The sequence below is a fragment of the Myxine glutinosa genome, chromosome 5 (assembly GCF_964187855.1).
Source record: "Myxine glutinosa chromosome 5, kmMyxGlut1.1, whole genome shotgun sequence".
Lineage (NCBI taxonomy): Eukaryota > Metazoa > Chordata > Myxini > Myxiniformes > Myxinidae > Myxine > Myxine glutinosa.
The window spans coordinates 66695080-66708491 of record NC_136265.1 but is presented as its reverse complement, the minus strand read 5'-3'; the positions used below and the strand labels follow the sequence as shown (position 1 = coordinate 66708491).

At 45.2% G+C, this 13412-nt stretch overlaps 1 pseudogene; it reads right to left on the bottom strand.

Annotated features, from left to right (window-relative positions):
• Positions 1-803: 803 nt before the first annotated feature.
• LOC144892112 (uncharacterized) lies at positions 804-9271 on the bottom strand (annotated as a pseudogene).
• Positions 9272-13412: the final 4141 nt, after the last annotated feature.

Sequence of the window (13412 nt, the reverse complement as noted above, 5' to 3'; positions counted from 1 at the left end):
CAAGAAAATAATGATATAACATAGTAGTACAACAATATTTATGCAGGACCTCGAAGGCCCCAGGCCTGCATTTGTGTCGGATTTTCGGGTTATAAGTGAAGAACGAAGATTTTCCCACGAGCCTGAATGAAATTTTTTTTTTTTATGTCACTGAATTTTGTGTAACAACATGAAAGTCGGTGAAAACGAGGCTCATTCCAAAACACAATTGTACAACATAGTTTTTGCAACAACAAAAAAAACCTTGTGGGCCTCCGAGGCCCAATCACTGCATCCAAGGGTTAAATTTCTTGAGAACGCGATGTTGCGCCTCCCACCTCAATCGACTATAAAATTTGGACACCCTGGTACTAGGATTACCTCCCCCTAGACAAGAGAAAGACAATCATGAAAATTTTATGATTCCGAAAGCCGAGCGCAATTTGCACCCAGCGGGTGTCAAACATACAACCTTCGGACACCGAGTGTCCACTAGGTTTGAATCCCACTCTCCTGACACCAGTTGTTGCGTGACTACCCTTGGTGAACACCGCAGGGTAACATGGATGACCAAACGAGCTTAATGCGTTCAGTTCAATGGCGGAGTTAATACATTCATTCAGAACATCAGAACCTTCACATCATTTATAAGGCTTCTCTCCTGTGTGTATTACTTGATGTGTTTGTAAAGTTGATGAACGAGTGAAATCCTTGCTGCACACAGGACATTTATAAGGCTTCTCTCCGGTGTGTAATACTTCATGTCTTTGTAAAGTTGATGAACAAGTTAAATCCTTGCTACACACAGGACATTTATAAGGCTTCTATCCTGTGTGTATCATTTGATGTCTTTGTAAATTTGATGAACAAGCAAAATCCTTGCTAGACACAGGATATTTATACGGATTCTCTCATGTGTGTGTTCTTTGATGTGTTTGTAAATGTGATGAAAGAGTGAAATCCTTGCGACACACAGGACATTAAAAAGACTTCTCTCCTGTGTGTATCATTTTATGTGATTGTAAATTTGATGAACAAGCAAAATCCTTGCTACACACAGGACATTTATAAGGCTTCTCTCCTGTGTGTGTTCTTTGATGTCTTTGTAAATGTGATGAAAGAGTGAAATCCTTGCGACACACAGGACATTAAAAAGACTTCTCTCCTGTGTGTATCATTTTATGTGATTGTAAATTTGATGAACAAGCAAAATCCTTGCTACACACAGGACATTTATAAGGCTTCTCTCCTGTGTGTATCTTTTGATGTTTTTGTAAATCTGATGAACAAGCAAAATCCTTGCTGCACACAGGACATTTATGAAGCTTCTCTTCTGTGTGTTCTTTGATGTCTTTGTAAATGTGATGAATGAGCAAAATCCTTGCTGCACACAGGACATTTATAAGGCTTCTCTCCTGTGTGTGTTCTTTGATGTCTTTGTAAATTTGATGAACAAGCAAAATCTTTGCTACACACAGGACATTTATAAGGCTTCTCTCCTGTGTGTGTTCTTTGATGTGTTTGTAAATTTGATGAACAAGCAAAATCCTTGCTGCACACAGGACATTTATAAGGTTTCTCTCCTGTGTGTGTTCTTTGATGTCTTTGTAAATTTTAGGAATGAGCCAAAATCCTTGCTGCACACAGGACATTTATAAGGCTTCTCTCCTGTGTGTGTTCTTTGATGTGTTTGCAAATGTGATGAACGAGCAAAATCCTTGCTGCACACAGGACATTTATAAGGCTTCTCTCCTGTGTGTGTTCTTTGATGTGTTTGTAAATGTGATAAAAGAGTGAAATTCTTGCTGCACACAGGACATTTAAGAGGTTTCTCTCCTGTGTGTTTTACTTGATGACATTTGAATGTTGATAACCAAGAAAATTCCTTGCTGCACACACTGCACTTGTATGGCGTCCCCCGTCTGTGTGTTGCTTGACATCTCTTTGAAGACTTTAATGAGATAAATGTTTTCTTGCAAACAGAACACTTGTGCAGCTTCTCATTCCTTTCAATTTTCTTGAATGTCGAACTACAATTGTTCTTCGTCAATACACTGCTATAGTTGTTGACTTCCTGATAAGAAGTCTGTGTCATGTTCTGATTGAATGAAACTTCACTGTCAAACAATTGCGAACTTGACTGAGAATAAAAAACCAATTTCAATTGATTCTCTGCAAAGACAATTCAAAAAACCATCAATAAATCACAATTGCGGTGAAACATCATCATTTTAAAAAGCAGAACGAATAGTACTCCATTACCATTTAAAACTGGTCCTTTGTCTCTGCTCATATGTCATGAGGCGGAACCGAAAGTAAAGGATCAATGTTTAAGGTCCCGTGACAAGAATGCTTTGAGATTTAGAGGTGGTTTCCATATAAATGAAGGGTGCTGAACAAAATGGTTGGTAGTCGCCGTTGGTGATGGCTGGCAACCAACAAAATGGTTGCCAGCGATAGTTTGTCTCCTCTTTCTGGACATCGTGGGATCTTTAATGTCCACCCACTAATTCCGGCATATGGATGACCAGTTTAACGTCCATCCGAGGGACGGCACGCGCATTGATGAATCACCCGGCCTCTACCACCTTTCACCTTTCAAGATTGCTAACTTTTCTGGCTCTGTGCTATCTATATAAATAAAACACAGTTTGTGTGTGTGTGTGTGTGTGTGTGTGTGTGTGTGTGTGTGTGTGTGTGTGTGTGTGTGTGTGTGTGTGTGTATGTTACCGATAGACTCCTAATCGGAAGCTCACGTGCTTGATATTTGGCATAGACATGGCCATTGAGCCTGGGAAGGACATGGCCTACGTAAAAATATTTGACGAGATCCATATTTTTTATTCATATTTACCTCAGCGCATTTCAGGGAGGAACATCACACACGGAATCTCAGCTGGTGCCAGAGCAGCTCGCTGATTCGCTCATGAGCGATCACGTGATGTTCCATCCTCGCTGCCAGACCACTGAACGGAAAATATATAGAATGACCATTGCCATTCATGCCACATAGGTGGAGATGCAGCTACCGGGCGCCATCTTGGATGGCACTCGATGCTGGGCGATGGTGATTTCCGTCATGCGGTTGCACGTAATTCAGAGCGAAAAGCGATTGCGTTTTTTCACCTTTTGTGCGATCGTGTTTTGTGTCGATTTTGTGCGATATGAATTAAACGTCTTTGCAACAGCTGTGAAACGTCTTTCCACAACCCTTCCTTAACCGATTGGAGCAGTTTATTGCCGCACAAAATGGCATTTTAACAGTTGTCTCGCTTTTAAAATCTGGGACACGTTGAAAACAAACGAGATCCGCGAAGCGAGTTGGTCGATTCGTGCTAACCAAGATGGCGACACGGCGGCTACACTTTTCACAGAGTATGAGCGTACTATATATTTTCAATTCAGTGCGCCAGACTCGCTCACGTACTTGATTTGTGGCATAGACATGGCCATTGGGCCTTCACGGTGTAATTTGTGCGAGGCTTTTGTCCGAGTGAGCTCGAGTCGAGAGGGCAAATGTACGGGTTGGGAATGTATGGGTCTCCCTTCCCCCGCCCGGCAACGCCGGTACTGGAGGGCGTCACAGGATCGGTGAGTCTCCAAAATCCGCTTCGTGCTGTTGTTGCGAAGTTCGTGTTGTTGCTCTCCTCCCATGAGAACTGCAACATCATTGTTGACTGGCCCTCCCCTTCCCCCAACCTCCCCCGACCCCCTCCGTCCTCCCCTTCCCCCCATTCCCCTCCCCCTTCCCCCTTCCTATTCCCCCTCCCCCTCCCTTTCCCCCTTCCCCCTCCACCTACCCTTCCCCCCTCCCCTTACCCCTCCCTTCCCCCTCCACCCTATCCCCTCCCCAAAGGCAAAATCCAAGATTGCAACGAAAATCTCTCCCACTCTCCTTTTCCCTCCTTCACCCTTCCTCTCCTTTCCTCCTCTGTGGTGGCCCTGAATTTGTGAAGGTGGGGGTACACCATCCTACATTTGGGGGATCTATGGGTCGCTCTTACGAGATAATCGGCTGTCTCCATGCCGCGGGCTTGTTCAACACAGAACTGAACTGTCTCGGGTATACAACAACAACAACAACAACGTGCTGGCTGATGTACGGCTTTGTTGATACAGCGACAGCAACAAGATAAAAAAAAAAACCCCTACAACAAGCCATTGAATCAGAAGTTTACCACCGTGGATGTACCCTCTTTTACACCACCTTATTTAACACGTCAAACTAGTTATTCATGCCCGTAGTTTGTGTCCTTCATGATGTCCTTAAAAACAGTACGTTTCATGTTTGGAAGGATTTTAAATTTTGTTTGATTGGCAGACTAACAGACAGGCTGAAGTAATTCCTCTATGGCAAGTGTGAATGCATGCTCAAGACGAGACTCCGTCAAATTTAGAGCCAACACACTGCTAAGCTGCACGTGTCGTGGCAATGATTAGGGGCAACCAAATATCCCCCACCTTCCACATTAGAATACTGAGTATTGCCCCCCGAGATACCCTCCCAATCCTCTGGGGGGGCAGTCTAAGACCACACATGATAATTCTACTTCCCGCCAGAAGACCTCCCTCGGAGATCTATCGCTGCCAAGGTCGGCACATTGGATTCCTTGCACCCTAAAAATGAAATATTATGTCCTCCCTGTGGCCTTGCCCCCCCCCCCCTCCAGGAGGCTCCTCACTGTCTGGACCACCTCTTTGATCCCCCAGTATGGGATGAGGGTAGGGGGACGTGGGAGGAACCATGTATAACAAGCGTTACGCCTCAGTCCCCCGTCGGGGAAGTGATGTGAGTTGACAAAGTGGAAGACGCAGAAAACATGCTATGATATGATATTTCGCTCACAAGGTTCAGACATACATTGAGGCGGCCATCTTGGATTTTGACGTGGCGACCCAATTTTCTATGGCGCTCTTCCTTATGCCTAGATACACCTACACACCAGATTAGAAGTTGGTACTTCGCTTATTTTTCAAGATATTCATCTCACAAGGTTCAGACAGACATGGCGGCTGCCATCTTGGATTTTGACGTGGCGACCCAATTTTAAACAGCGTTCTTGCTTGTGCCTTGATACACCCACACACCAGATTAGAAGTTGGTACTCCGCTTATTTTCAAGATATTTCGCTCACAAGGTTCAGACATATCTATGGTGGTGGCCATATTGGATTTTGACGTGGCGACCCAATTTTCAACAGCGTTTTTCCTTATGCCGAGATACACCCACACACCAAATTCGAAGTTGGTACTTCGCTTATTTTTCAAGATATTCAGCTCAAGGTTCAGACATACATGGTGGCGGCCATCTTGGATTTTGACGTGGGTTGCACCCACACACCAAATTCGAATGCGGTCCTTCGCTTACGCATGCACGCACGCCCGCACGCACAGACGGACGGACGGACACACGGACGGAGGGGAAAACCATAGTCCCCCTTTCGCTCCGCTGTGCGACGTGGGACAATAACCGGCTTGACGGTGAGAACTGCAAGATTTTCGGTGGATGGCCTCGAGGTGCTTCCTTGTGCATTGTACGCATCACGATTTGCTTCTTGCTAATGTGGGTCGTGCTGCCGTGCGCCAGGAGCTGCCGTTTTGGCGCGTGGACCGGAAAACATTATGTGCACGTTTATTAATAATTTCTATAATAAACCTCTTGTACCACAGTTCCAATTGCATCCAGGGGTTCTTCTTGGGGTAAGGGGGAAGCGGGGGGGGGGGGGCTGATCGCTGCCCCCACACACGTTCATAATCCGATTAGTGTTGTGCGATATTCAAAATATGAAATTAAAAGGAAAGTATGTAGTTCCTCAAACACAGACTGACAGTGACATTTCTCAGACAGATTGAGTGAACCAATATTGTGTCACCGCACTTTCCGCGACGCACGCAAGATAAAAGGAAACGTCCCAATAAGCCGAGGATGTCTTCGTTGAATGATCTTATGACAGGGGTCATGCTTAATTATTTTTTTTTGAGGTCTTTTCGGGCCACCAAAAGAGATTTTATTTTTTAGGGCCCACCAGCATTTTTGGTGGCCCGACCATACATTATTTGCTGAAGAATCAAACTTCATAAAAATCAACATCCATGTTTAAATTACTATTTCTCACGACATCTGGAGATCAAATTTCAGTGCCTTTCATACCAGCAACCTCGCAACTCACAATCACAGAACACTCCTGAAAGCTATTCAATCATGTCCCTACTAACTGACAGCAAAATAATACTGGGACAATTTTAATGTTTGCTGAAAAAAAACCTCTTCGCGTATCAACCCATTTATTGCGTTTTCCAAAACAATTGTTAACTCTGCACAACCTTCAGCTATTGACGAGATAATAGTACTCATTACATCTTGAAAATAGTGCTAAAATACATGCCAATGTAAAACTTGAGTATTTTTATTTGATGAACGTTCAGTTTCAAAAAATATTGGGTCAAGATTTGATGAAAAGAACAGTTAATTTACCACAGTGCGAATTTGCGTGACGAGCATGAGGCTAACGATGTGATGCATGCATATTGCAAGCTGACGGCCTTGCTGCTATTTCCCAAGGCAGTGTTCGAGGCATGCACACCAAACTCTGTCTCACACATGTGCTGGGGTGTGTTCACCGAGCTGTATATATGACTGGAGCGCAGTTGCAGCACGTACTCGCAGGGCAAGCAGCCACCATATTGGAATACCCTTCCCTCGCTAGAACATGAGAGGTACAGGCGTAGCTGAGAGTGAGATAAGCGTGAACGCATATGAATGCAAAGGTTCCTTGACAGATTGATTCACATTTGTTTTCCTATTTTGTTTGTTTTCCTTGTTAACCTTGTTATAGAGCCACAAAGGTGACTGACAAAACTGAAGCACCAAGTTGAGTTTGTCTTGGAGCCGACGCCATTGTGGTGAACATCGAGGAAAAAGCGGACATCAAGAGAAATACGAACGTGGTCCGTTGCCATACGAACTGCCGGCACCTCACACGATGCTGGAGCCTCTTCCCTGAAGGTGGACACCGAAAGGACAAATGAGGTACGCTGCCATGTGGATCGCATACGAACCGAACCCTTACGCTGGATATCTGGCAGACTCCCGAGGGGAGGGGCCCTCAATGAAGAGGGGAAGGGGTCGATGTTGAGAAGGGGAGGGATTTTGAGTCGAGTCAAAAAAATGAATGTACGGGAAGCACTGCTCACACCGGGTGTGATAGATCAAGACGGGGCTTTGTGAATAGACGTGACTCCGATGAACCGCGGGAATCTCCGGATGCCAGAGGCGAGGGCATGGAGGTGGATGGGAGGGATTGTGAGAGGAAGGCGTAGGATGAGCGTGAATGCTCACGAAAGGCTGCTAATAATCTCACTATATTTCACCAAATGTCCGTCTGTCCGTCTGTTCCCAGGTACCGCAAAAATGGCTGAACCGATCGCAACGATATTTTGGGTGGGTAATCATGGGACCCCCTGGAGTAAAATAGCCTATATTGTTTTTCCAATTTTTCCAAACACGATGGAATAACATTTACCGATATGAACAGTGATGTGGCTTTTATTGAAATTCTACAAATACTGTTTAGATTTTGATGAGAATTATGAACCTGCCGCGAATGCGGAAGTGGACAGATGATGGCAAATGCACGGGTTTGATAATATCCAAATACAACCGTCATTTAAAACAGTATTTTGTTGAAGTATCAATTGATGATTGGAATCGCCATTGACTGGGTATGGAACAAACATTCCCGTTTGTTTGCGAACGGGTACGTTTTTCATGGAAGTCCTTCATGAACTTGCTGTCCATGTCTGACGTGCGATTGAAGGTGCTACAGGAATGTGGAATACATTTGTTTCATGCTTCGCATTCACCGTTTCTGCATTGTCTGTTTGCTTCTGTCCTTGTCTGTTTGCTTCTTTCCAAAGCAAGAAGCTTGGAAAGTGCTAACTGTCTCACCAACATCAAAGACAATACTCCAGAGGAGAAAACTACAAACGGAAACCTGGAGTGTTGAGGTGAAGGAGATAATCCTCCAATGCAGGATGTATTCCAATTTCCATATATTAAGCATGGGGGAGTAAAGGTAAGGGTCAACGGTTCAGGAACCAGCTGAAAAAAACTGGCACAAGGACGGAGACAGTCCCCCTTGATAAATTTGAGAAGGTCTTTTCAACAATTAAAGATATCTAGATAAAGATAGAATAGAAGAGATAACATCTCGGGCAAGGCAACAAGTGGCAGAAGAGATTAGAGTGAGGGGAGCTATGTGCATGCTTGAAGGTGAAGACAGAGATGGCAGGAGGGATTGTAATAGGAAGGGGAAGGCTAAGCATGAAATGCCTACCTTGAAAGCAAATACCTATTTTGGGGGGAAATCGACCCCCCCAAAGGGGAAGATTTTTTTCAATGCCGTGAATATACTTTGGTACATCACGGGTCCTGAAGGTTGTGGTCAAGTTTCATAGAAATTGTGTGTTTAGTTTCAGAGAAGAAAGCAAATACCTCTTTTGGGGGGGGGGGGGGGGGGTCAAACCTGGACCCACTTCGACCCCCGTAGACTCTCTTAGTCTTCGATTTTCTTCGTGTCGTGAACAAACTTTGGTACATCACTGGTGATGAAGGTTGTGGTGAAGTTTCATCGAAATAGTGGAAGAATGTTTTGGAACAGAAAGGTTGAATCGGTCTCCACTTTCTTTGCTTGGATTTTTCCCCCAATGTTTAAAATCATTATTCTATTAAAATTGAAGCATCAAATTGATTGCTGCGGGGTGTATCGTTTTCTATGCACTCTCTCATTACTAAAGGATGTCATATACCCTTATCCCCGTATTCCCTTTTAATAAACCCATTTTAATTATACGAGATGTTTTCCCACCTTTTACCTCCAGTGTGCTGCCTTGTTCGGCCTCAGATCGATTCTTGGGTTTTGAAAATTGGAAAGAATAGTTAATTGAACGCAGTATACATTTAGTAAGCTCAACGATCTTCTGGAGCAGCCAAAGCTCCTGATGCTTCAGCGACGTTTGTCAGAGCCATTGATGCGACACAAGATTGACTGTGTGCACACTGTATAAACTGATCAATCCTTCGACATGATGTTGAATTCAAGCCTTTCATTGATAATCAGCCAAACCAAGTGGAGCTGTGCTGTGTGTTCTGTGCATGGTTCTGCTTACCTTCATGCATCTTAGGAGCATTCTTGAGCTCCCAGAGAGAAAAAGCACAAGGTTCCTGCTTTACACACTCATTGCTCAAAGCATCCTGGGAACTCTGAGAGAGGTCACTTTGAAAATCTTCCATCTTCACTGGATGAACCAGATCTGCATACAATATGATCTCATGTTATTTAAGTAAAGAGATAAAATGAATACCAAAAAAACAAGGAGAAAAAGACATCAAATGTCGAAGTCCCTGCGGTTTTAGTTATTTTTCTGTGCAGAGTTAAAGGCCGCCAGTCGGCCATCTTTGCTCAGATTACAAAACAAAATCTTTTACACATGTATACTCTCATGTATTGTCTATGTGGCAAGTGTAAACAAAATTCATCCATGCATGTCCAATAAATGGTTGGAGACACATTTAAGTAATACACTGGCTGAAAGTCGGCCATCATTGTTCTGATTTCGAAAAAAAATGACATGCATATGTAAGCCATCATTCATGATCTGTGTGCCAAGTTTGAACAAGATCAGTAAATCCATGTTTGAGAAATGGTTGAAGAAATTCCCTTTTGATAAACCCATTTTAATAATGAGACGTTTTCTCCAACTTTTACCTCATGCATGTTGCACCGCCTTGTTCAGCCTCGGAGCAGAGTGATTATTGGGGTTTTCAACATCAGGTTTTGTTTTTACAACTAAAATAGCCGCTAGCCGGACATCTTTGATCGCATTGTGGATCAAAATTATTTGCACATACAGTATTTGTCTTCATGTGTTGCCTTTGGCCTCCAAAGCCAGTCGCCGCCTGGGCATGCTCCGTCATGCAAAGTCCTTCTTTGTCACACCTGAGCTCCTTACCACATGCAAGGCTTTCATCCGCAGCTCAATGGAGTACTGTTCCCCCCTCTGGGCCGGTGCTCCTGCCTCACACCTTGCTCGACTTTACACATACGAAACCAAAGCTTTCTGAATCAATGGAATCTCACACGATGAAGCTATCTCTGAGGGCCTTTCACTCATTCACCGCAGACAGGTAGGTGGTCTTTGTCTTCTACCGACTCCTCTCCGGCCTTGCCCCCCTAGCTCTCTCTGTGCTCTGTCCCCCCAAATATTCCTACAGGTCGCACAAGATCTGCCAGAAACCCTCATGGTTAAACTGCCAAAATCAAGGCTCTCTGCTCACCTTCACTCTTTCATTCCTCTTTTCTCCCGCCTCTGGAACAAACTCCCACACTTTATTCAATCCCACTCCTCCTCCAGGTCTTTAAAACAGCTGTTCGAAACCATCTCTTGTCTTCCCCCATCCAAAACCTTGATCTCTTCTCCGGCCGTTAATTCACCCCAAATCCACTTTTTGGGGGGAAATCCCGACTTCTTTCTTTCCTGGAAGTTCTAGCAATGTCCATGTGTTTTATACCTTTCCCACCTCACCCCCTCCCCCTTCCCGTGCCTCCTCCCCCCAAGCCCTCACCCTCCCACGGATCTTCCGTTGTCCCTGTTCTCTGCTGTTGGACTTGTGTGCTTACCTGTCTCTCCCCATCTTGTCTCTCACTCCCTTTATTATGGTTTATGTGTCCGTTTGTCCTTTTTGTGATTGATGTTAGTAGCTCTTTCATGATCCTCGATGTTGTACACAAAAAAAAAAAAATGAACAAAATAGGTCCACATATGCCAGAAATATGGTTGAGGACGGATGTATTGACGCGTGGATGGACGGAAAAGACCCAATCCATAAGCTTCCATTTCGGACAAAGTCCAACGAAGGCAAAAAAACATTTTGAAATCAAAGGGTTGTACATCCAACACAAAACAAATAAGAACGAGCAATCAGAGATTGCAGACCCTCGCCAGGACGTGTCGTGCCAGGATGTGACAGCAGAGACAAGAAAATACAGGGAAACAAATACAAGAAATTCTGACACAGGAGGAGGCCATAAGGCCCAACACACCTGCACAATACAAACTGTGCTTTTTCTCAAGCAGTCCAGCATGACTCCGTATTTTACGAGGGAAAAAATGGAAAGGGCATGTGTACCAGACACAGACCTGACCAGCTCGCAACAGCCTTTGGAGGATAGTGAGAAGCTGTCGGTTGTTCCACGATGGTGAAATATGTGCTTGTGATATACAAGGTGGAGGTAGAAGAAGCAATTTGCATCAGATATCGTCATTGTGACAACTAGGGCATGCCCGTACTATATATATATCTAAAATTATATCCCCCCCCCCTCTATTTACATGAAATGGTTTGGTCCATGAAATGTTTTGGTCCATTCGCAACGCCAAAGCGAACGGCGAACGCTTTACATGAAATGGTTTGGTCCATGAAATGTTTTGGTCCATTCGCAACGCCAAAGCGAACGGCGAACGGCTTGCGAGTACAGTGACAATCCCCCCCCCCCTCTATTTACATGAAATGGTTTTAATTAGTTTTAAAACATAGTTTAACGCCAACATATGGCATGCCCGTACCCGTACTATCCGTAATGGCGCACGCTCTCACAGGAGCTCCGGAAGGTCGCATATCGCAGGAAAGCGAAAGAATCGCAAATTAGTTTTAAAACATCGTTTAACGCCAACATAGCGCCAACATAGTTTGCCGACGGGAAATAAATGAATACGCTCTCAAATGTGCCATCCGAGGCAGAGTCTGTTCGCCACGTTCGGCACACGTGATAGCTCGCTGCTCTCTGATTGGTTGAATCGTTTTTTGGACATAGCTCGGTAACTACTTCTGCGATTAATTTAAAACCTTGAAAAGGCACATCCTCGGGTCCCCAGCAATATACCTGGCAAGTTTCAAGTATATCGGACCGGTAGTTGTCGAGAAACAGCGGTCACAGACAAACATACAAACATACAAACAAACATACACACAGAGATTACTGGAATTATAGATAGATAACCTCGGGCAGAATGTGATCATCACTCGTATAAGGGACCGTGTGGTAAATGTGATCTCATCCTAAGATCATCTTAACAACAGAGATCATCTTAACATCTGAACAACAGATCCATCTTAACAACAGAGAAGCAAAAAGGGAACTGGACGTGTTCGTTGACAACAAACGCCTGGAGTTACAGCAAGCCCCAAAGTACCTCGGTGTACGCCTAGATCGGATACTGTCCTTCAAGCAACACCTAGAAGAAGTTAAGGCCAAGGTGACATCAAGGGTCTCGCTTATCCGACGTCTCGCTGGTACGACCTGGGGAGCCTCCGCCAAGACCCTACAAATATCCACGCAAGCCCTGGTCTTCTCTGCAGCCGAATACTGCGCCCCAGCCTGGAGCAGAAGCCCACACGTGAGAAAGGTTGATGTTGCCATTAACAACGCCCTCCGCATTGTTGCTGGTTGCTTGAAGCTCACCCCGGCATTCCACCTGCCAGTCCTAGCAGGAATCGCCCCGGCCGGCCTCCGACGGGAGGCTGCTACCCTTGCCCTGGCAAGGAATGCCCAGAAACATGACTGGCACATCCTGCACAACACCACAACGATAGTGGTGCCTCCAAGCAGATTCAAGTCCCGCCATCCCTACAACAAGGCGGCACAAGAGATGCTCAGTTCTATTCCTGAGGACCTGTCTGGAAGCGCAGGGCTGGCGGCATCTTGGAAGCAGGTGTGGGAAACGACCGGGCCCACCCGCATCCACCGCTACATCTGGGACCCAGGAGGTGGCGTCGTAGGAGAAGATCTACCATGCCTGCAATGGACCTTGCTGAACCGTCTACGTATGGGGGTCGGCCGCTTCAAATCATTGCTGAAGATGTGGGGCCTGGCAGACAGCGCCGCGTGCGAGTGCGGTGAGCCTGAGCAGACTGCCGAACACATAATTACCACCTGCCCCCTATACAGACCACCTTCAGAAGCCGGCCTCTTCGACGAAGGACCAGAGACGAGGGCATGGCTGCACGACACTGAGCTGGCCATCTGATGATACACAAAAGAAGATCCTAAGATCAAAGGGTGTGTTTGCACATTGCATTTAGTTGATCTTGAGGAAGGCATCACTGGGCTTGTATGTCCTGAAGAAGTTTCAGGCTGTTAACACATAGCAAGTGCAACCATTTCACAGGAGGAAAAAGAAAGAAAGATAGAAGCGCATCCAACTCCAAGCACTTTGGCGCACCCTGCTACGCACATGGCGAATGCACAAATATTATTATCCTCGCTCGAGGGTGTTGCATTTGAGTCAGTTTCTCTGTCTGTTTGTCCGCACACAATAAATATGATTTTCTCTGCAACCGTTGGTCCGATTGACAGGACATTTTCACCATAGGT